This window comes from Telmatherina bonti, assembly GCF_933228915.1.
Source record: "Telmatherina bonti genome assembly, chromosome: 7".
NCBI classification, from domain to species: domain Eukaryota; kingdom Metazoa; phylum Chordata; class Actinopteri; order Atheriniformes; family Telmatherinidae; genus Telmatherina; species Telmatherina bonti.
In genome coordinates, this window is record NC_136625.1 from 9,997,697 (window position 1) to 10,019,215 (window position 21,519).

The window sequence follows — 21,519 nt, forward strand, 5'->3', positions numbered from 1 at the left end:
GCTATTTCACAGCTATAAAGAAAAAAATCCAGTGAGTACCAGTGGTCTGAATAACAATGCTGTGTTGATGTCAGAGGAGGATTGTTGGAGATGATAGAAAGCCAAAAAGAAGTCAATCTGTGAACCAAGGTTTGCAGTATCTGAATGCCTAACATGTCCAACCCTCCACTGATGCAGATGGTATACAGCAGCAGAAGACCCCACCGGGTGCCTCTCAGGTCAGCTAACAACAGGAAACGGAGCCTACAATTCACACAGACTCACCAGAACTGAACAAGAGAAGATGCTGGTCTGATGAGTCTCCATTTCTGCTGCAACATCAGCTGGTAGGACCAGGATTTGATTAAAAACATCATAAAAACATGGCTCCATCCTGCCTTGTATCAACGGTACAGGCTTCTGGTGGTGGATAATGGTTTAGGAGATATTTTCTTGAAAAACTGGGTCTATTTGTACCCATTAGGCACTGCCACAGCCTAGTAAAAAAAAAAAAAAAACAGCCCATAGCATTACATGGCAACACCTGTGTCCAACTGGACTCACAGCAGTCTGACTGGCACCTGTATACGATGTCCTCTACGGTTTGATTACCTGCTTGTATTGTTCTCACTCTATCATATGCAAGTCAATTTGGATAAAAGCTACTGCTATAAAACTGTAGAATAGAATAGTATCATTTTTCTCCATGTCCATTCCTTTATGACCAGTGTAGCATCTTCACATGGATCCATCCAGCAGCATGATGCGCCATGTCACAGAGCTGACATGCTCTCCTACTGCTTTCTTTAACATGGTGGTGAGTTCACTGTCAGGGGATGTGGTGGAACAGGACATTCTCAGCATGGATGTGCAGCCATCAAATCTGCAGCAACTGTGTGATTCTATCATGTCAACATGGAGAAAAATCAGCAGTCCAGACCAGTTGTGAGGTGTACCTCATGGCCTGTGAGGGTATTCTGCCAAAGCATCGGTTATAGCCTAAGACTTTCTCGTCTAAAAGAAGGACAAAATAGACTTTTCTTTCTACCTCAAGAGTTTGATTTAACAGCTGCTAACATTCATAGAAATTCACTTCTGACAGCTGCTTCATCAGATTACCTGTCCTGTACTTTTTTCCTGCCTTTTGTCCCAACAGTTTCCTTTCACCGACTTTCCAGATGTTTCAGAACAAAGTCCTTTCAGATTCAAGCCCAAAGCAGAAATTTTGAACAATGGCAAAAACTCAAGCTCAAGACTTCCAAATGTCCCCCATCGCACGCTTGTCGGCCGTGTCAAAAGCTACAGCCAAATCCACCTAGAATCCGCGCGGATGGCTGTTTGCATGAATTAAATCTGTAACCTTTAGGACCCGAGTGCAATCTCTCCCCGTAACCACAGGCCAACTGGTCTCCAACTAACAATCAAAAACTTCAAGAGAGAAAGGTTAAAAAAGGTCAAGGCTGAAAGGCACGGCCAAAATGATTGTCATGAGTTTGCGGGGAGAAATCTTTCACTTCTTTTATAGGTCAATGAGGTGTTTCTTTACAAAGGTCAGAAATGTATGTTTTTTCTCTTCCCCTTCCTTCAACCGCCAAGCTCCCTTCTCTGATCTTAATGTCACGTAAAGCAGCAATAAAAGTTTCAGCATCATAAAGCCGAATCCAAGTTTAAACTTCACACCAGCTGGAGACTTTCGGAGTCGATGGTGTGAAGATACGAGCGATGCGTCAGTAGAGCAATCTCTTAATCAAATAAAAGGGTGGAAAAAAAAATCTAATAAGCATATTAATGATGAGAGAGGAGTAAAATTTAATCACAGATAAGGATTTTATCAGCCTTTTGTGGGCATAAATCTATTCAACACTTAAGCCTGTCTGAAAGATATTACAAACTAGATTGAGCTTGTATGAAGGGAGGAGGGGGAAAGTCTTGTTCATTATGGAGACATTAACTCCAAATCCATTTGTTTTCCATGCTAAAATGGATCCTGAGCAGAATATTAATCCAGTCAGCTCAGAATAATGAAATCATTTATATAAATTTAATAGAATGTGTTGAGTTATCTATTTAATGATTCTGTTTTCTTTTTATAACGTGCAACCTTTTCCTCCCCGCCATGCTGTGAAGGTCCTGGGAGTCAATTCTGTTATTAAGACACATTAACACGTAACACCTAACAGACTTGCTCAATTACCGCAACAGCTATTAAATTATATTGGAGCAAGAGGCAGTGGAAACACTGCTGTTCGTTATGGAAACTGCTGCCACATATTTCCAGCACTGAGCAGCTTTATGAAGTTATAAAAAGCTGCAAGGAAGGACTCATATCTTTCACACAAGAACTCGTTTAAATTTAGCTTTGAAAAAGAAAAAGTCACAGTCTTATGCAGGGACTACTGCAAATAAATTTTATTTGCCTCATCTTTTTTTCTATCTCTCCCCTAAAATCAACTCAGTGAGATTGTTTGACAAGTTATAAATGACTATATAAAGATTACTGGACTTCTCATTGAAGATCGGTATCCTCCATGAAGCAGACTCTTTAGATGGTTTCAGTACAACAAAAACATTTTGTCCCTTTTTTCTGCGTTTTGGTAGCAGCAGAGATACAGTTTCACCACTGCTTTGGAGATGTGGAATGGCGGTTCACTGGTGCTTATGAGTTATGCAATAAAAATGTCATGCACTTAAAATAAAATGCATGTGGTAGAAAGTTTCCTTGGAACATTCACACCACTGTAATTTGTGGCTTTAAGCACATTTGGCTAGCCTAGTTGTAGAGTCAAGCTGCAAGTGTGTTTTTGCCATTACTGCAAAGAGGGGTCACGTTTTTACAACCAAAAATACGTTGCATTGTAGCACCCCCTGCTGGATCATGCAATGCACTACAGCCATGAACTGGGATACCTATGGAGAGAAAATTTTCTTTATTATCCGATCAAATAAGTTAGATTTGAAACCAAAAATTATTTTTGAGAGCAAAATAAAAGAAGAAGTGAGAATCTTTTTTTTTGTAGAGATAGAAACAAATTAAGTTCTAATAAAATATATATATATTTGAGAACTCCAACTTCAATCAAAACTACTGTTTTCTTCATTCAAAACTAATGCTTGTAAGTGGAAAAATTACAACCATTGTGCATAAAAAATAAGTCCTCTTCTCTTTACAGTTAAAAACATTTGGTTACCAACTTATTTGACTGAATAATAAAGAAACAAATTTCTCTCCAGAATACCTGGGAAGTATTAGTAGTCTACACTACTATTAAATATGCAGAGCAGGTCATAGAAAATAGATGTGTGTAGAACAAAAATTAGGTAAAAGACAAAAAAAAAAAGATTTCATGCCAATGCTTTTACCTCAAATAAAAAATCCCAACATCCAACAAACACTGCTCATGCACTGTGACTGTGTTACAGCCATCAACAGGAAACCTACAATACCAGTAATGACAGACTGTATATCTCACTTCGTTTGCTGCTGATCGAGCAAATCCAAGTACAGTTCATCCACAGTTTTAAGTAAAAAGCTGCTAAGTTTTCTGTGTGTCCAAGAGTTTCATGAGTTTCATGACAATGTTTTTTCTCACAACTGTTTTTAATTTTAAACCTGTTATGAAACATAGTAAGTGCCTTAAAACCAAAAAACATGACATTTCTCCTGTTGCAAGACATAGATAGAGCCTGCATTGATATAAAGATCATTCAAATGGATCATAAACAACATGAATGAATGGCTGACAGCTGGAAAATGAGTTTCATCACCTTGTTTAGGCGCCTTGGAATCAGGTGCTTCCTCTGAAAGTGTGTCTAGGTTGTACCCTGAAAAAATGTCTCCAAATCTCCTGCAGTATTTTGGTATTTGCTCTTGTTTACAGATTTAACCATGAGTCAGATACAGATGTATGTCTGGCATCTGTGAGCATCTGATGGATCGACAGATGAGAGTCTGGAGCCGGTGCTGATCCCAACCAGAATCTGGGATCCAACTCCATCCTGCAGGATAACAGAATGCAGAGGTTCAGGATGAGTCAGGATCATCAGACCAGCAGCAGAATGCGGATAAGGAGAAGATGGAACAACCTGCTGTGTCAGCGCAGTGGAACACTTGTGAAAGTGCTGAATATGACCACGCCAGCTGATCTTCATCAGCTCCTGGCTGAGGAATGGGAAGCCATCCTGCAGCAATGTGACCAGCCTGGTGAAGCTGGTGAGCAGCAGTGGAGGTTCTGGCTACATATGGATCTTCCACACATTACTGTGAATGGTATGTAAAAAAGTGTCAATATATGCTGCTATTCTGTTTTTTTTTTTGTTTTTTTTTTTGTTTGTTTTTTTCTTACTTCTTATTACTATTGGAGAGTACAAAGCAATTCTAATCCAACAGGAGAACATTGCAGGGGATTCTCACACATGTTAAGAGTATTGTCCACACATTTAGCTGTGTTGCTCATCCTGCAGAAGCACAACACTTACTTATTGTGTTTTGTTGTAAAGTTGACGAATCAGACTTTCCAACAAAGCTAAGTTTGGTCTTTGACCTCCTTCTCCTTGTCTCCTGACAGCTCAGATGTTACAGCCGTGAGAGGGCAGCACAAAGCCACATTACGAAAAGCACTCCTGGCTCCAGCTTTGCTCTACTTGTGCCTCTTTTTAAGTAGTTTTTATAATTTGAAATTAGTCTATTCTAATGTAATATGTGTTGTATGAGCTGATTTTATCTCTAATACAGAATTTGGAAACTTATTTAACACAACTCTGAGGTATTTAATCATGACGGCTGAGCGCAGGGTTGATGCTGTTATCTTTTAAAGGTTATTGCACTGACCCTGCACCGTGAAACATCATTTTTAGTTTCATGTAGCCTATGTCACAATATTTTGAGTCATTTGCCATTAATGATTTTTAATGCCAATGATTGATTCTGGAAGTGTCAAAGTGCTCTGGGAGTAAGTCAGGTTATGTCACCTGACTGGTTTCAACAAGAGAGTTTCTGATTAGCAGCGTTATGTTTATTAGTCTCTGGTGAGTTGCCTGCATAACGGCAGGTTAAGGTCAAAGCTAAACAAAAAACAGGCAAAGAGAGTTGTATTTTTTTTTCTTTAACCCAACTCAATTGTTAAAAACATTATTGCAGTTGAACAAGAACAGATTTTTTGTATCACTTTGCTGCAGCATTTTGCATATGTTTGTTAAATTTACATTTTATTTAACTGCATTAAACGCCTCTTTTTTATGCTAATGCTGCAAAGACTTCTGCAAAGGGGACTTATAGCTGATAGCTTATTCATCAACATGGAAATACTTTGAACCACAGGATCTAGAGTAACAACAACTAAAATACCCCACCCAGCCTCTTCTGTCCCTCTGGCCTTATTGTCGGAATGCATTTTGGGAATGGAGATATACTTCAAAAATATTCCAGGTCAAGTGATGGAGGGGAGAAAGACAAATGAGAGTGCAAAAACAGGTTCTCACTTCATGTTGTCATGTATTTATCCCGACCAAAATGATTCTGTGCTACAAGGCTTTTGCATAATGATAGCAAAAGTATGCAACATTTTAGAAACGGAGGTTTGTTGGAGCGTGTTCCACCATACCTTCATATAGAACACACTGATTCAGCTGTAAGTCCCTCTGCTTTCAGTGTGGATGTGCATCACAGTGCCTCTGAACCTTACAAACAACACTGTTCAGCACAACAAAGATGCATGAATCCTGCCTCAAACAGAGCTTGTGATTTTTCTGAGATCTTGCAGAAAACACTGAAAATTCTAACAGTGAGATTTTTCTTTGATAAAAAATTAAATATCACTTTGACCTTTTTACATGTAGACAAATAATGTTGTGAAAGAAAGTAATAAGGGAAGAAAACAAAGCTTTTAGGCCTCGTGCTCCAGTATCTGTCAGCTTTTGTTTAAAGGGTGAATCGACAGCTCAGCTAAACGGATGTAATTTACGAGCTCGGGGCCGTAGGTGGGCCGTATGTTAGCAGATGTCTGGAAAGCTGGGGGAGCGCACCGACTGTCTGACCTGAGTGCCAGCCAAACGCTATTCATCACCCTCTGCAAAAAAAGGATGCACACAGTCTCCTCTTGCTGACCTCCTCAACAAATCACTAAATCTAGCAGACGCTAAAGAGGTCCAGAGGAAACATCCAGTGTGTGTGTTTGAGTGTGTGTGTGTGTGTGTGTGTGTGTGTGTGTGTGTGTGTGTGTGCGCGCGTGCATGTAGAGAAGTATAAACCTTAACACATCTGTGTCCTTTCATTTACATGACTTGAACAGCTGATGAAGGCAGTAAGGCTCAGAGCCACAATCAAAATATTATAGTTCAGGTAAAAGAAAAAAAATCTAATCATTAATAAATTAATATATAAATAAGGACATTTTTTTCAAAAGGAATAAAATTTTTCAAAACTCTGACAGTTCAGACAATCGATCTTTTGAATATCAGTATGTAGAGTTAACAATAATTTGCATAAAAAGCTTTAGATTTAATGTTATGAGAAAAGTCTGAAAGAACTTTTCTGGATTTTGGAAACTTTGCATCTAATGTACGCCTATCAGATATGGTGAGATGAGAAAAATGTTCTTATCATCAGAAAAGTGATACGTTTTCAGATGAAAAGTAAAGTGAATTCAGCTTAAATGTTTGTAAATCTATAATTTATGTACAAATGCATGATTAGATGCAATTCAAGCCTTATTTTTCAGTATCGGAGGCGATGGCAGAGAATAAGGTGGCTTCAGACCAGAAGGCTGCTGGTTTGCCTTCCTGACCGGCGTGCTTCCTTCTTTATGTGACTATTAGTTTTTTGCCAAAATAAAATGCAATCTCTACTCTTCATTTGGGTAACCATTAAGCTAATAATCAAGTTATAATATAAGAAAACTATATTGTTTTTTTTTTTTTCCAAACCCTCCCAGAACAGTTTGAAATTCCTACATGTTACTGCCCAAACTCAACAGACACAGAAAAGACTCATTTTAACGTGTTGCGTAACCATAACAACCAGCATAAATGGTGTCATGGGGACGACAAAAGACTTCAACAGATAAATCCAATCAGCACAAATGTTTTAGAAAAGTGTGTGTTTGGTGAAAGACCTTAAGGCTGACGTGGCTCTAATGCTTGTATTTCCCACCTGCTGCTTGTAGTACAAGTTACAAGCAGGCAGTTTCAGGCAGAAATGGTGATACAACTTTAAACTTGAGCGAAACAAAATACCTATTTGGATATGTGCAGATGCATCAGTCTAACCCTTGTATGTGTGTGTGAGAGAGCGAAAACTGGACAAAATAGTGTTTTTCTTACAATTCTTGATGAAAAACATGTTTGACATTTGTATTACAGAAATGGTGAGTCACACATTAACTAAAGAAAATGTTCATATAAAATCCATAAAAAGCAACAAACACACAATTTAGTTTGAAAATGCAAAAATCCCCAGTTTACAAAGTGCAAGGCATGGAGAACTGATGACTTGAAGACAAACATATGCCACTAACTGTACCTTTGTAGAACATTGAAACAAGAAAAAGGTTGTAAAACATAAATGTATTCAACTTTTATCTTGAGACCGTGTATCTCTGAAAGTCCATAATCTCCCAATCTTTTATTGTGCTTGCTGCTCTGCCATGTCTGGCTTCCTTTACATCTTTCAGTAATTAAGCTGAAAGTGTAAAGTGTTTTCATGCCATTTCTATTCCTTTAAACAAGCAGTAAGCACCTCTGGGATTACTTTCACAAAACCTGCGCTTGGACAAGCGCTGCAAAACAAGGACAGCATTAAAAATGGTAATAAAGTTATCCCCTAAAAAACCTCCAGACTACGGCCCATCTTTAGATCCTGCAAAAAAGGCCAGTGATTATTATTTACAGAAGTTCAGTCTGCAGGATTTAGAGCCACACATTGGCTGGCTGTGGAGGTTTAGTTTGGGCTGTTTCTAAGAACCAAAGATCGGCTACCAGATTACAAACTAGGGTTGTCTAAAACTGAGGCAAAGAGAAGGAAACCCAGTGGCGCTGTCGTGTTTGCTACTGAGCCAGTCAGGTTCTATGATTTTACTATGTTGGTTTCCATCAATTTACTCCTACAGTTTGCTTGTTAATTACAGCACTGCTCCAAAGAGTCAGACCACATCTGCCAGGAGCCATGGTGGAGGCACGAACACTACTTTTGGTGGCTGATATGGGTTCAAGGTCACTGAATGTGCCTTGAGTTCACAGAGATCAGTCAAAGCTGTTGGATGCTAGAGGACTGGAAATACAGAGGACACATCTGGGGCAAACATAAAACTGGTTTGTGTTTTAAAAAGAAAATATGTTGCCAAACATTAAGTTTTAAAAATCCAAAACTCAACAGTTCAACCAGATAATGAGTTTAAATGGTTGCACAATTTGGAAGAAAGGCATAAAAAAAATATAAAGATCTTCCAATTGATATTCAAATGCTGCCACCAGTATGGTTCTCATAGGTTCTGGTTTAGTTAAAATGGTAAATTGTCTTCATCTTCATCTTCATCTTCAGCCGCTTATCCAGGGTCGGGTCGCGGGGGCAGCAGCCTAAGCAGGGAAGCCCAGACTTCCCTCTCCCCAGCCACATTTGCCAACTCTGCGGGGGAGGGTCCCGAGGCGTTCCCAGGCCAGCCGAGAGATATAATCCCTCCAGCGTGTCCTGGGTCTTCCCCGGGGTCTCCTCTCAGAGGGACGTGCCTGGAACACCTCACAAGGGAGGCGTCCAGGAGGCATCCTGACCAGATGCCCGAGCCACCTCAACTGGTTCCTCTCGATGCGGAGGAGCATTTTTTTAATACAATTTACCATTTAAACTCCTGCCTCAAGTGGAGGAGTTTAAATGGTAAATTGTATTTAAAAAAAAAAAAGACATCAATCTGGAATTTCTGGCAGGAAACCTACAAGTAAAGGAAAAAAGAAAGTTTTCCAAGTAGAATCCAACTTGGAATCCACTGTCCACAATTAGGAAGGTATAATTATGCTGACAGTCACGTCCTCTAATTGCTAACCAGAAATGACACAAATCGAACCTCGAGCCAAACACATGGAAGATTTGTACTTTCCATGATTGTGTTTAGAATCTCCCTGCACATATGTCCGGCCCACTTCACAAAGTGTTTATTCAGTTAACCAACCATAACTAAAAACCCAAGTGGAGCAAAACAACTTCTGCCAACCTGCAATCTCCAATCCCTCATGTGGTTTCAGCTGCACAGCTAGCCACCGGCTAACGGGGCGCGTTAGGCTACAGAAGCAGCAACAAATGAAGGCGTGCTTGTGAGCTTTTATAATTAGAAAATGTTCCACTCATTTGCAATTACAAGGCCCTCCGTAGAGACTCATGGTTGTGCTCCTGAAATGGCTCCATGTGGTGGTTGTGAGGCTCGGCTACTTGGCTGGCACGGACAGCGGAGTCGCTACAGACTTTGTCAGGGTTAATCTAACCGAAAGGAGTTTGTGAGAGCAGAGAGGCTAATGTCATGGGGAATTAAACTGGTATATAATAGGTACAAACACACTCACAAAGGCAATTATCTCTCATTTAAACAATTTACATTTTAATCTGTCGTCGTAGATGGAACAGCACTGGATATATTAGGCTTTCCTTTCTTTTTTTTCCCTCTTTAGCTTGAAGTGGTTTAGAAATAAATGCTGTGCAAAACATTGTTAGCCAAAGCATTCAGCTAGCTGGCTAACATTCAGCTGTTTCCACTGTTTTTCTCAGGCTATTGAGAGTGTTATTCTGCTGAAAGACTCTTGAAAGACTTTTTGTTGTGGTCTATTATGCTCTTTTGATGTAAGCTCAACAGTACTTGGCCAAGTCGTAAATGCATGTTTACATGTTTTGCTGCAGCTCATTGAGCTGAAATGGTTGTTCTTTATTTAAAACAAATCAATCTCGAACTCATTCACTGCACATCGATGTTGAAGAGAACAATAAGCATTAAATCATTGCAGCATAATGCTTTTAGGTAGCAGCTGACACCGTTCGCTAACAGTGAAGCTGAACAACTGAAAATGTTGGCAAAAACCTAGTGGATAAAAAAATTTCAAGTAAATTAAATTTTTAAATTTAAAACAAAATATAGAACAACTCTCAAACCAAGCAAGCTGGAAGAGCTAAAATATGTCAAGTTATTCCTTTGTTTACACTGAGGCAAATAAGTATTTTAACACCCTGTGATTTTGCAAGTTCTGTCGCTTAGAAATTATGGAGTTGAAGTCTGAAATTTTCATCTCAGGTGCATGTCCACTGGGAGACCCATAATCTAAAAAAAATTGAAAATCACGTATGATTCAATAAAATAATTTATTTGCATGTAAAGCAGTATTTGAACACCTGTCCCTTGAAATCCTGACCCTCATAGACCTGATTAAAAAGTCCACCTCCACTTTCCTTATTATCCTGAAGTGGAAGCACCTGTTTGAGGTTGTTGGCTGCATAAAGACACCTGTCCACCCCATACATTCAGTACAACTCCAACTACTAACATAGCCAAGACCTAAAGGTGTCCAAAGACACCAGAGACAACACTGTCGACCTCCACAAGGCTGGAAATGGGGGGGGGAAATGCCAAGTAGCTTGGTGTTTTTCTGCACTTGGGACAGGACGACTGCACAGCACTAAGGAGAGGATTACCGGGGTCATGTATTACAAAATTTTGGGGAACAACCTCCTTCCCTCAGTTAGAGCACTGAAGATGGGTCATGGTTGGGTCTTCCAACATGAAAATGACCTGAATCACACAGCCAGGATGACCAAGGAGTGATTCCGTTTGAAGTGGCCGAGCCAGTCTACAGACCTAAACCCAATAGAAGATCTTTGGAGGGAGCTCAAACTCTGTGTTTCTCAGCGACAGCCCATGAAACCGGATAGGTCTAGAGAAGATCTGTGTGGAGGAGTGGGCCAGAATCCCTCCTGCAGTGTGTGCAAACCTGGTGAAAAAATTGCAAACAAAGGCCACTCTACCAAATATTAACATTAATTTTTTTTTCAGACGTTCAAATGCTTATTTGCAGTGGTAACATATAGATAAATTATTTAAAAAAAATCATACATTATATTAATATACATTATATCTCTCACAGTGGACATGCACCTAGGTGGAAAGTTTCAGACCCCTCCATAACTTCTAAGTGGGAGAACTTGCAAAATCACAACGTGTTCAAAAACTTATTTGCCTCAGTAGCTAAAGATCCAACAGAATAAAGTTTGGCTACAACCAGAGAGGTGTGCAGTTTAAATCTCAGCTGCCGTCATGAATAGACAGATACTGCATGTGCAAACAGGAATAAAGACACCTAAAACATTAAGCAATTTATTTAAACTATTAAAAATGTTAGCACTGCAGTTGTAAAATAGTACATAAGCAAAAAGGACATTGATACCTCAGATGATAAACTGGATGACTGATTAAAGGAGTATCCATAACTAATAACTATTGATGCTGACAGGACAGATTAAATGGACCAGAATGTGACTCTTTCTCTACTAGAATAAATAATTAAAGCAAACAAATGTAACTGCCTAATTTCAGTTATCTCCACCACATATGTGACATCTTTGCTCAGTGTACATCCAGTACTTTGTACTTTGCGAAGTCTTAATCTGACCCACGGAGTAGCCATGTGCACTGACGTTTATGCACCCCGTGCACCTGTCAGCAGTCACAGCTTAATCCAGGAGGGTGATAATGGAGCCTCCAGCTCTTGGTCTGTAAATGGAATTACCATAAAGTGTTTTCCTCTGGGGCTATGAAAATGCATGGGTACAGATCCTATCATTTCCTCTCATGTTTAATGTCTTCAGCAGAGCAATCTGTCTTTCATTATCTCAGACACACTTGTTTGTTATGAAAAATTCAGTTTACACATTGTAATGGATATAGTGTTACCTGGAAACTGGGCCATCTTGCAGAGTGGCTCAAGTCTAAATTAATTTCTCATGGTAAAAAAAAATTTCATTTGGTGTAACTGCTAACAATTTATGCTAGAATATTGAAATTTTCTCCGGCATGAATTGAACAGTGAACGCTGACCTTTCTGTACAGAATTTTGCCACTAGAGGGCAATATGTGACAATATAATGGTCAGTACAGCAAGCACAGAAACTTGTGGTGGAGTTTGTGTTGGTCAGTTCTTCCCCCAGAAGTAGATTCTGCACCCATAAGCCAAATCTACAAGGTTTACATTAGTTGTAGCTGTTATCAGTGGCATAATAGTGGTTTTTATTTGATGCAAATATCCTTAGTACTGCTAAACAACCCTCTCCTTAAGGGACTAACTATATTGCATGGCAGGAATCCAACACTGCTGTGCTCAGTGTTGATTGTGTTGTGTCTCATAGCAGCAGCTGTTACGTTATTCCCACTGAGCATGACTGCTGTTTCCACATCTGGACCGGGTGGGGGAGGAGTGCTGAAGCTCCACTTGTTTCTGTGGTTTCTGAATCAAGGGTGTCTGATTAAAATCATAATTTGCCAAAGTAATTTCATCACCACAAAGCAGCTGTAGTGGTGAAGTCAGGGTTGAAAGGAAAATAATGGTGGTCTTTTTGGAGAACAATCTTCTTCTTTTTTGGGTCTTAATGTCTGTTGCATTATCAGAATGAATAAACCGAAACCAAACATAAATCCATCCTGTTAGGTCTAATATAGGTTCACAGTTTGGTATAGAGTCATACAGTATCTGGCAGTAGAAACTGGCACAGCCTTTTAACACTCCTCATGTTGGTTGTAAATTTGACGTATGTGATGAAAAATCTTTGTTACAGTAAAAAGAAAAAAAAAAAAAAAAAAAAGTTCCTTCATTCGGGAGTCTCCATCTCTTCTGGCCAACCCAGTTTGGTGTCTGTCAGTGGCTTTGAGCAATTTCACTGTTGGCATTGTGGTATTGTTTCAGGCATCCAAACCCCATGTGTATGGAGAGCACAAAATGCTGAACAGATGTGGTTTTAGAGTGAAGGTGAATGAGACAGCAGTCAATGGACAGGCCACATTGTCACCTTGCTGCTGAGCAGAAGACGGCTTTCATTTCGGAAAGTTTGCCTTAAATGTTGTCCTTCCATGTCCTTCCATGGCTTCCGGTGTTCTGAGAGGGTAGGACATTCTGGAGAAGTAACACTGCAGAGATGCTTTGGTAATTCCATTATTGTAATTATTTCCTTACAAATAATACCAAATGTAAAAGTGTGTTAGCATGGAAACGGATAATGTGGTCTCACTTAAAGCACACACCACCATCAATAAACATCTCCCCTTGTCCACTGCACCAGTCCAGCTCCCCCCACAAGGATGTTATTTTTATTAAAGTCTATGAATGAACTGTATTCATAACTCTGATGTGCATAAGTATGTAATGATAATGGGATTATAGAATCATCTTTATGGCCATGATTTCAAACAGATATTTATATAAGGATTGGAAAGTTTCATAACACAGTAAATGTAGTTCTTAATTTTATTTTATTTGTTTATTTTATTATTTTATGATAGTTAACAGTACAGTAATCTTTTAAAAGAAAAAGCCCTTAATCATTTTTATGAGCATTATCTAAAAAAGAAGTTTTAAAGTAGAAAAGGTCCAAGCTAAGAGTACAGACTGATGGGGGTCTGCATAGGAACTGAATTAGTTAACTGATACTTCCACAATCATTGGAAGTGAATTCTCTCTGTTTGGCAGTTCAGTGTGAATTATGCAGGATTTCACTGTTACTCATCCTAATAACCCCCCAGGAGAGAGAAACCAACCAGTCTGGAGCAGCCAGGTCTGGTATGAGATCCACCAGATCACCAGCAAAATACATTTTTGGCTGCTGGAAGTAATGGGAGCTTTAAGGTGGGATGGAGGCTATTTTTAGATGGATTTTGCCCTGGAAGACCCTTCATGTCAGGTCTTACGTTGGGTTTAAACTGGATCTGCTGCGTGTTATACTGCTCGGCACACTGCATGTTGAAATGAAAATGGGATTTCGGAGGGATGTACTAAAAGCAGAATCGCTTTATCTATTATCTTGCTGTATCCCAGGGGGATGCGGCTTAATTTAAATTTAGCTATAAATACTATGAGTATCTGTATGAAGCACGGTAGCATGAAAAATGAGCTTGAGGGCATGAGAGCTAAGAATAATATGCCAATAGTTTGGCGTAGTTACATCAAATCAAATTATAGATGGACCCCAGAATTGCTTGCAAATCAGTGTGACACCTGAGATGCAGTGAAGTTGCCTTTCTGACACTGACAGCTCAGGTATTTTCACTTTTTACTGTAATGCAGTAGAATGTAACAAGGCGGTAATCTTTACTTTGGGTTCACTGAAAGGAAAATCCATGGCGGTTGCCCGTGGGGGGGGGTGTCTTCTGGTCTGCCCCTAATCATTTGATGGAGCGCAGTTAGTGCATAATCACTCATCAGAACTCACCCCTAATATTTTTGTACACACACGCACACACAAATACTTGTTGATGTAGTGTGTGTGTGTGTGTGTGTTTTTTTTAAAATGATTTTTATAGTTTTTCTTCCCACAGGTGCTCTTGATGATTATCTTATATGCGTTTTTAGAGTTTTTTTTTTTTTTTTTCTTCTTTTACAAGTTATTATTCTGGTCAGGTCCAGACATGGTTATTAGTAAAATTGGTAAGAAAAAAAAAAAGATAAACAAAAATAAAACAAAAAAAATATAAACAATGTTTTGTTTTTTGTTGTTGTTTTGTTTTGTTTTTTGTTTTGTTTTTTTGTTTTTGTTTTTTTCTTGTCCAGCATTTAAGCAGGCAAAATGGATTTTCTGGATGCTGTATTCTGCTGGACAAATTTACTTTGCCAAGGGAAGCATCATATATATAATGCTCCCCTTGATATTCTGGATTTTAATTTTATTTTTCTATTTATTTTGCATAATTGTTTCTATTACAAAGTTTGTACTGCTGGACCAGACCCGAGATGACAGAAGAGGGACAGAAAGAGAATCGAAAAGAAGAGAAAACAGAAAACAACTTGTAGAGAGAAAAAGAGAGAGAAAAATAAAAAAAATATATGAACAATGTTAAAATAAAACAATGTTACTGATAACATTTTGGATTTGGGGGAGTTCCGTATACAAAAGGCTTGTTTGGGCAGAATAAATATGTTTGGCACAAACCGGCAGCCAGACCGTCATTCTGCTGTGAAGATGTACAACATCATGAGGATGAGACAGGTTGAACGGAGGAAAAGAAAACTAAAAAAATAAGAGCTCCTCTGCAGTCCTCTCAGTAAAAAAATAGAAGAAAGGACCTGAACTACACTTTAAAAAAATATATTTCTGTGCGGCCAAAATCACTGGTATATTTAGATTATAAAGAAAAAAGAAAAACCAAAGCAACAAAAAAAAAAAAAAAAACAGGTGAATGGGAATGAACACCTGTCCTGTTTGTGTGATTGTTCCATAGCATGTGTTCTGGCAGCGCCAGCTGCAGATCAAGTGTAAAATGTCCAACTGTTTGTCGACTGCTTTGTTATAAAGCGATCAATTATCCGTTCAGTCTTACAGGAAGATTACTCCCCCAACTGTAGTTAAACCTGTAATTACTGTCAACTCACCTGATCTGCAGAGGACACGTTTCAGGGATCAATTCCTCTCTGTGCAGACGCTGAAATGAGCTGTGCTGGTTGGATCTTGACTTGCTGGATCTTTTATGCTTTTTTCGGGTGTTTTTACAATAGTTTAGGTTTGCTGGTGTTACAGGTTATGGAAGTGAAACCATTTGTCCTACCTGTGTTGCAGCTGTTGTTAACCTGCTCAACATGTTGCTTTAACTGGATGATATAGGTGCATAGAGTTAAATTAAACTAGAATGAAGCTAAAATTAACCTGATGTTAATGTGTTCCATGACGGATACACATTACACCAGTTGTGAAATCACAAGCAATGGCTGATGATACACATATATTTATATACATATATATATATATATATATATATATATATATATATATATATATATATATATACATATATATATATATATATATATATACATTTTTTTTTTATTTTATTTCTTACTTTGCAAATAAAAAACTACAAAATATTTTTTTACAGAGTGTAACATCTTGCTTAAATGTACTCTGTAATATATAGATAGGAAAAGCTAGAGATCAAACTACTGGTCATTCGGTCAGCGGACAACCTCAATAACCAGCTGGCCTTGTTATTATGGGATTTCCTTTCTGTTTAATGCATGCAGGTACATCATTTCTAACTTTAAAAGTCAACCATGCCTCATACATTCAAGTGAACCAAAAAAGTAAATCACTGATTACCATTAGCATAGCAGTGAGCTTTTAATCTAAAAACATATTTTGCATGTTCATACCTACTTGTCATGTAAAGCATGGATATATTGTGATTTTATGAAGCGAGAAAAAGAAAAAAAATCAGTGTGGTTTAAAAAAAAAAAAAGGAATGTAAGATACCCTGTTTTGTCTTAAGGTTGCACTATTAGCTTTACTTGATGCTAAGCCCTTTTATTGCCAAAACCATAAAACAACTAAATAGAAACTTTTTATAAAGACAGGCATGAGAGTTGTACAGCTTGTGTATTATTTATTCAATTCCTCATAGAGTTGGGAAAGGTGGACCTTTATTTGATAAGAGAATAAAGTCACATGTAGAAATTCGTTGAATAACAGTGAAGAAAACAAGTAAAGATTGACCTAACATGAATACAGTATTTAATACTCATTCATTTATTAAATTTTTTATTACTATTCCCATTAGCTCGCAGCAACCAGCTGCGGCTCTTCTTCCTGGGATCCTTTTGTTAAAAACAATCAATGAACAATGGAAATGAATACGGAAATGCAAATACACATTTAGTAATAACTGACCAACTGTTGGTGTGCGATTTGGTAAATGTTTCTACCAACACATCCCTCTATAAACTGTAAACATCACTGTACAACTGCCACCAAAATCACTCAAGTCAGTCCAGTCAGTTATCAACGTGAATGACAGACAGTTCTCATGTGATTATGAGCAGAAATTCACAGCAGACTCTGAAGGCTCACATATAACAAATACAGATATAGCTCCTGACATCTGTCACAGTGTTCGCCGTGTCCAGCTGACAATCGTGCATGAGCCACAGTCACATAGCGGGGGACATAGACAGACCGGGCCTGGTGGAGCTGGTCGGCGGCGCCAGCATGCTCGCAGAGATGGATCACTATGTCATGGTCCATTTGTTGAAAGAGGGTTATGATTTGGCAGCTTCTCGGGACAGCGAGAGGACCGCTGGCATCACATGCCAAATTGTGCAACCACAGCTCTCCTCGAGCAGGGCCCAGACTGTCATCCAGTTACTTATTACCGTGGCACCACCGTCGCTGTGACAACAGGTCAGGAGACATGTTGAGCCCGTTAAACTCTCAAACTCTCTGTTTATGTAAATGACAGGGAGAAATAATACGCTGCTATTTATATATTTTGCTTGACGTGCTCATGAAGTATAACAATCAAAATAGACAAGTGATCTCCAGTAAAATATGCTGCAGAGGGAATGTCGTCCAGCAGGATGATGCACTGTATTATGCTTATGAAAGAGTAAACAGCAGTTACTATACATGCTGTTTCCTGGAAGCTGTTTTGGCTTAGAAAGACTCTTTTGGTCTTGCCTTCAACTCATTAATGTGACTTATTAGAAAAATGCAGCAATATCAGCTGCTTTTCTACTTTTCTTCAACTTGAATGGCTTTGTTCACACTAAAATGTAGCAATATTTTTTTAAGAACAACGATGTTACTATAATAAAGAGGTGTATTACATTTTACTTGACAAAAAAAAAAAAAAAAAAAAATTCAAATTAAGATCATATAAAAATCCCCTGTTTTCAGAATTTTAAATCTTTTCTTTTTTGTCTTTTCTGTTTTATTAGACAAGGACATCCACTATGATGAACAGGGGATATCTTTTGCATACTGCTGCATTTTTCAGAACATGGAATACAACACAGGAAAAAAGTGAGGATCCTGACACTAAAGTTTGAGACTGACCACAGTCCTCAAACCACAGAAACTTGGTTTGTTATTGCGTAGAGTAATTATAGGTTGACCTCAGCATTAAAAACATCATCTTGAATTCAGATATCAGTCCAAGAAGTGATACAAAAATGTTTTTTACATCACAAAAGGGCCTTAGATAGATGTATTGTATGTATAAATGTAGGAATGCAAACATGTTTTTGTCCTGTGTATTTATATTCATATTTCCACATGAATGCATGTTTTGTAAAACATGTGACATTTTACAAATAATGCATCCAGTAAAGATGTAAGACTGGGCCAGCAAAAGGGGCAAGATTAAACCAATTCTTCTTTGTACTTTTGTTTTGCACAATAAGTTAATTTCTTCTTTAATTTTTGAAAATCTACGTATTTATTTTTATTGTTTAAATAATCATTTGTTGTGGTTGTGATGACAAAATCTCAGAGGAATGGCATAACGGCACAAATATAAATAATACATTACTTGATTTTATTTTATTAGTTTTGTATCTTTCCTTTAACGTGGATGCATATATTTGAACACCTGGTTCCCGAAGAGATTTCTGAGGCTTTCTAATACAGAACACATAGTGGAGGTCGGTGTCCTTAGCCTCTGTATAAAGTGATGCTTTAAAATGAGTTAATCAGTTTAATGTAATGAAGAAGAAACCCACTTCGCTTTCAGCACAGTGAGCATCTTTGCTTCTTTTCAGGTTGTTACCTCTGACAAGCTGGTTGTTGTGATTTTATAAACCATTATTCTGTGATTAAAACAAAGCTTAAATCTCTGACCTCCCTCCTCTGGAACCAAAGATGGCATCCGTGCCAGGAGAACTCTTCAACTAAAACATCTATTTCCGTCGGGCTCTTTTGCCTCTGCTGTTTGTTTTAAAAGAAGAAGCGGAAAGCGTTGCTGGAAGTGTGCTGTTCTGCCGTCCAGGACTCTTGATGGTTGGCTGAGTTGACAAATGTGTCTTTAGATGGCAGGAGACACTTCAGATAAACCTTGCCTTGGTGCAGTTCCCGTGCCATCATTGCTTTAGGTACACAGGAAGTAGACTGGTTTATGTCCTTTTCAATGTCCAGTTTAGGAATGGCAGCATGGAGAAAGCACTTGGTTGTGTTTACATATCCAGGTGATAAATATCAAGCAGAGGAAACGTACCAAGGACGAGGGAGTAATGAGTCGACTCTTGCCAGGAGCTGTGTGCCACGTCAAGCTTTGGGACGTGGATAAGAAACACCAACAGTCCCACAAAAAGTCTGTGAAACTGTCGTTTGCCACATAATCTGCTGATTATTTTCCCATAATATGGCTTTTTTGTTTTGCTTCAGAGACTTAGAAGACTGGAATACAATGTTACAGCATTTTGGGAGAAGAGTGTTAACCAGTTTTAACATGTGAAATGTGAGAATTAGGGCGCTGGAGAGGATTGGCAATGGCTATGCACCAAGAAAGCAGACTCTGTTTCTTCTCTAAGGTAAAACTTTCTGCCGTTGTTGTCATAGTAAACTATACCATTGTTCACACTCACTGTTTATACAAATATGACTACTTTGTAGGGTATTTAGTGACTAAATGAGGAATAAAAACAACTTATCAGACCCTTGAAAATCGATTTAGTTATGTCACTCCTCACTGACCTGAGCTATAGTCAGTGTGTGATGTGGATTCGGTGATATGAAACTACCATATTGGAGGTTTTTGACGTATTTGTTCATAAACGGAGCTTTGTTAACAAGGCTAACATGCGCTCTGTACTTATTCCACAGATATTAACTATACAAATCACTTGACCTGTCAAGGTAACCCTTTCCTTCAGCACATCAGCTGATCTCAGTTCCAGCTGACTGAACTGATGTTCCCAGTTTACTAAAAAACTGTCTATATTTGCTGCCTACTCTGCAAGCTGCTTTGCTGCCACTCTTTTCCACCCACACTGTTCAAACTGCGTCTGACTCCAACATGTGACATTATTGATGTAGCTCTGTTCTGTAATTTTGAGGGGCTTTATCCTTACTCTGCCACAGGTATTCCATGTTTGCAAAGAGAGGCAGGAAAGTCTCAGAACAAAGACATACTGCCAGATATGAACTGCTCCATATTGCTTTTAGAATTTGCCAGTTTTATCCAACTTTTCCAGGAGCGATTCACAGATGAATGTGAAGCAGTTAAGATGTGAATCAGCACGTCCAACTCAGCTGGAAACGAGTGGAGTATCCTAGTTGTTGTTCATGGGTGATAGAAAGGTGGAGACAGGCAGATCGACAGGCAGATTGACCGCCTGAAGGGATGAGGACACGGGGATCTGCCGTGGTGAAGGAGCTGAGCCACAAAGCAAAGGTCTCTATTTACCTACCAATCTATGTTCCTACCCTCACTGTGGTCATGAGCTGTGGGTAACTGAAAGAACAACTCAATACAAAAAGGAGTTCCTCCTTGCGGTGGTCGGGCTCTTCCTGGGAGTTACGGTGAAACGCTCAATCATCCAGGAGGGAAACAGAGTTTCTCCAGAGCTTCTCCACATCGACAGGAACCTGATAAGGTAGTTCGGACATCTTGTCAGGAAGCCTTATGAACTTCTACAGAGTGGGGTGTTCAGGACCCATCCCACCAGGAGGAGACCCCAGGGAAGACTGAGGTTTTGCTGGAGGAATTATGTCTCTCGGCTGGCCTGGAAACGCATCAGAATCACCTCGGATGAGCTGACAAATGGTGTCGGGGAGAGAAAAGTCAAGGTTTCCTTATTTAAGGAGCTGATCCCAGAACCCGACCCTGGATAAGCAGCCAGAAAACAGATGGATGGAAGAATTTCCAAATATTCGAATGATCTCTTCTGATGGAAGTTGTCCAGGAATCATTGTCAGAATCTTCAAAAACGGCATCGTAACTCACAGCGAGGCATTTACAAAAGCTCACATAGTTTCAGAAGTTGAAGTTGTAAATATAAAATATTCGTCCGGAGCTCTGAAAGCAGCAGTTGCTCAGACTATTTCTCTGTTCCTTGCTCTCATACAAGAAAAGTAAACTATTTTAATATGGCCAAAATGACTTGAATCGTCCCTATTTCTGCTTACTCCAGTTTGACACACGAAACATCAAAATCCAGGTATCTTTTTCTTTTCCTTCCAGTGCCATAAAGAGTCCTTTTGTATTTTGAAAATTTTCTTTTTTATCTGTAAAGTTGTTGAAATAGATGAAATAGTCCTTCATTTCTGTAAACTCTACTCTAAATACACAAATGGTTTCATTCAACTGGTTCTTTGCCATGGAATGTACAGTGCTGACAGTCATGCATTTACTGGTAATCAAATCATCCCATGTGAATAAATAAAGCGACTATGGGGTCAAAGGGGAATTCTGGCCTCATCGTTGGCCCACACACGCAGCATTGCTGAGAGACAAAAATTCACATACTCTCATGTACTCAAGAGTGGCATACTGTCATATGTCTTGACAGAGACACATAGAGCCACAAACAGAGGGCAGACTGAGCAAT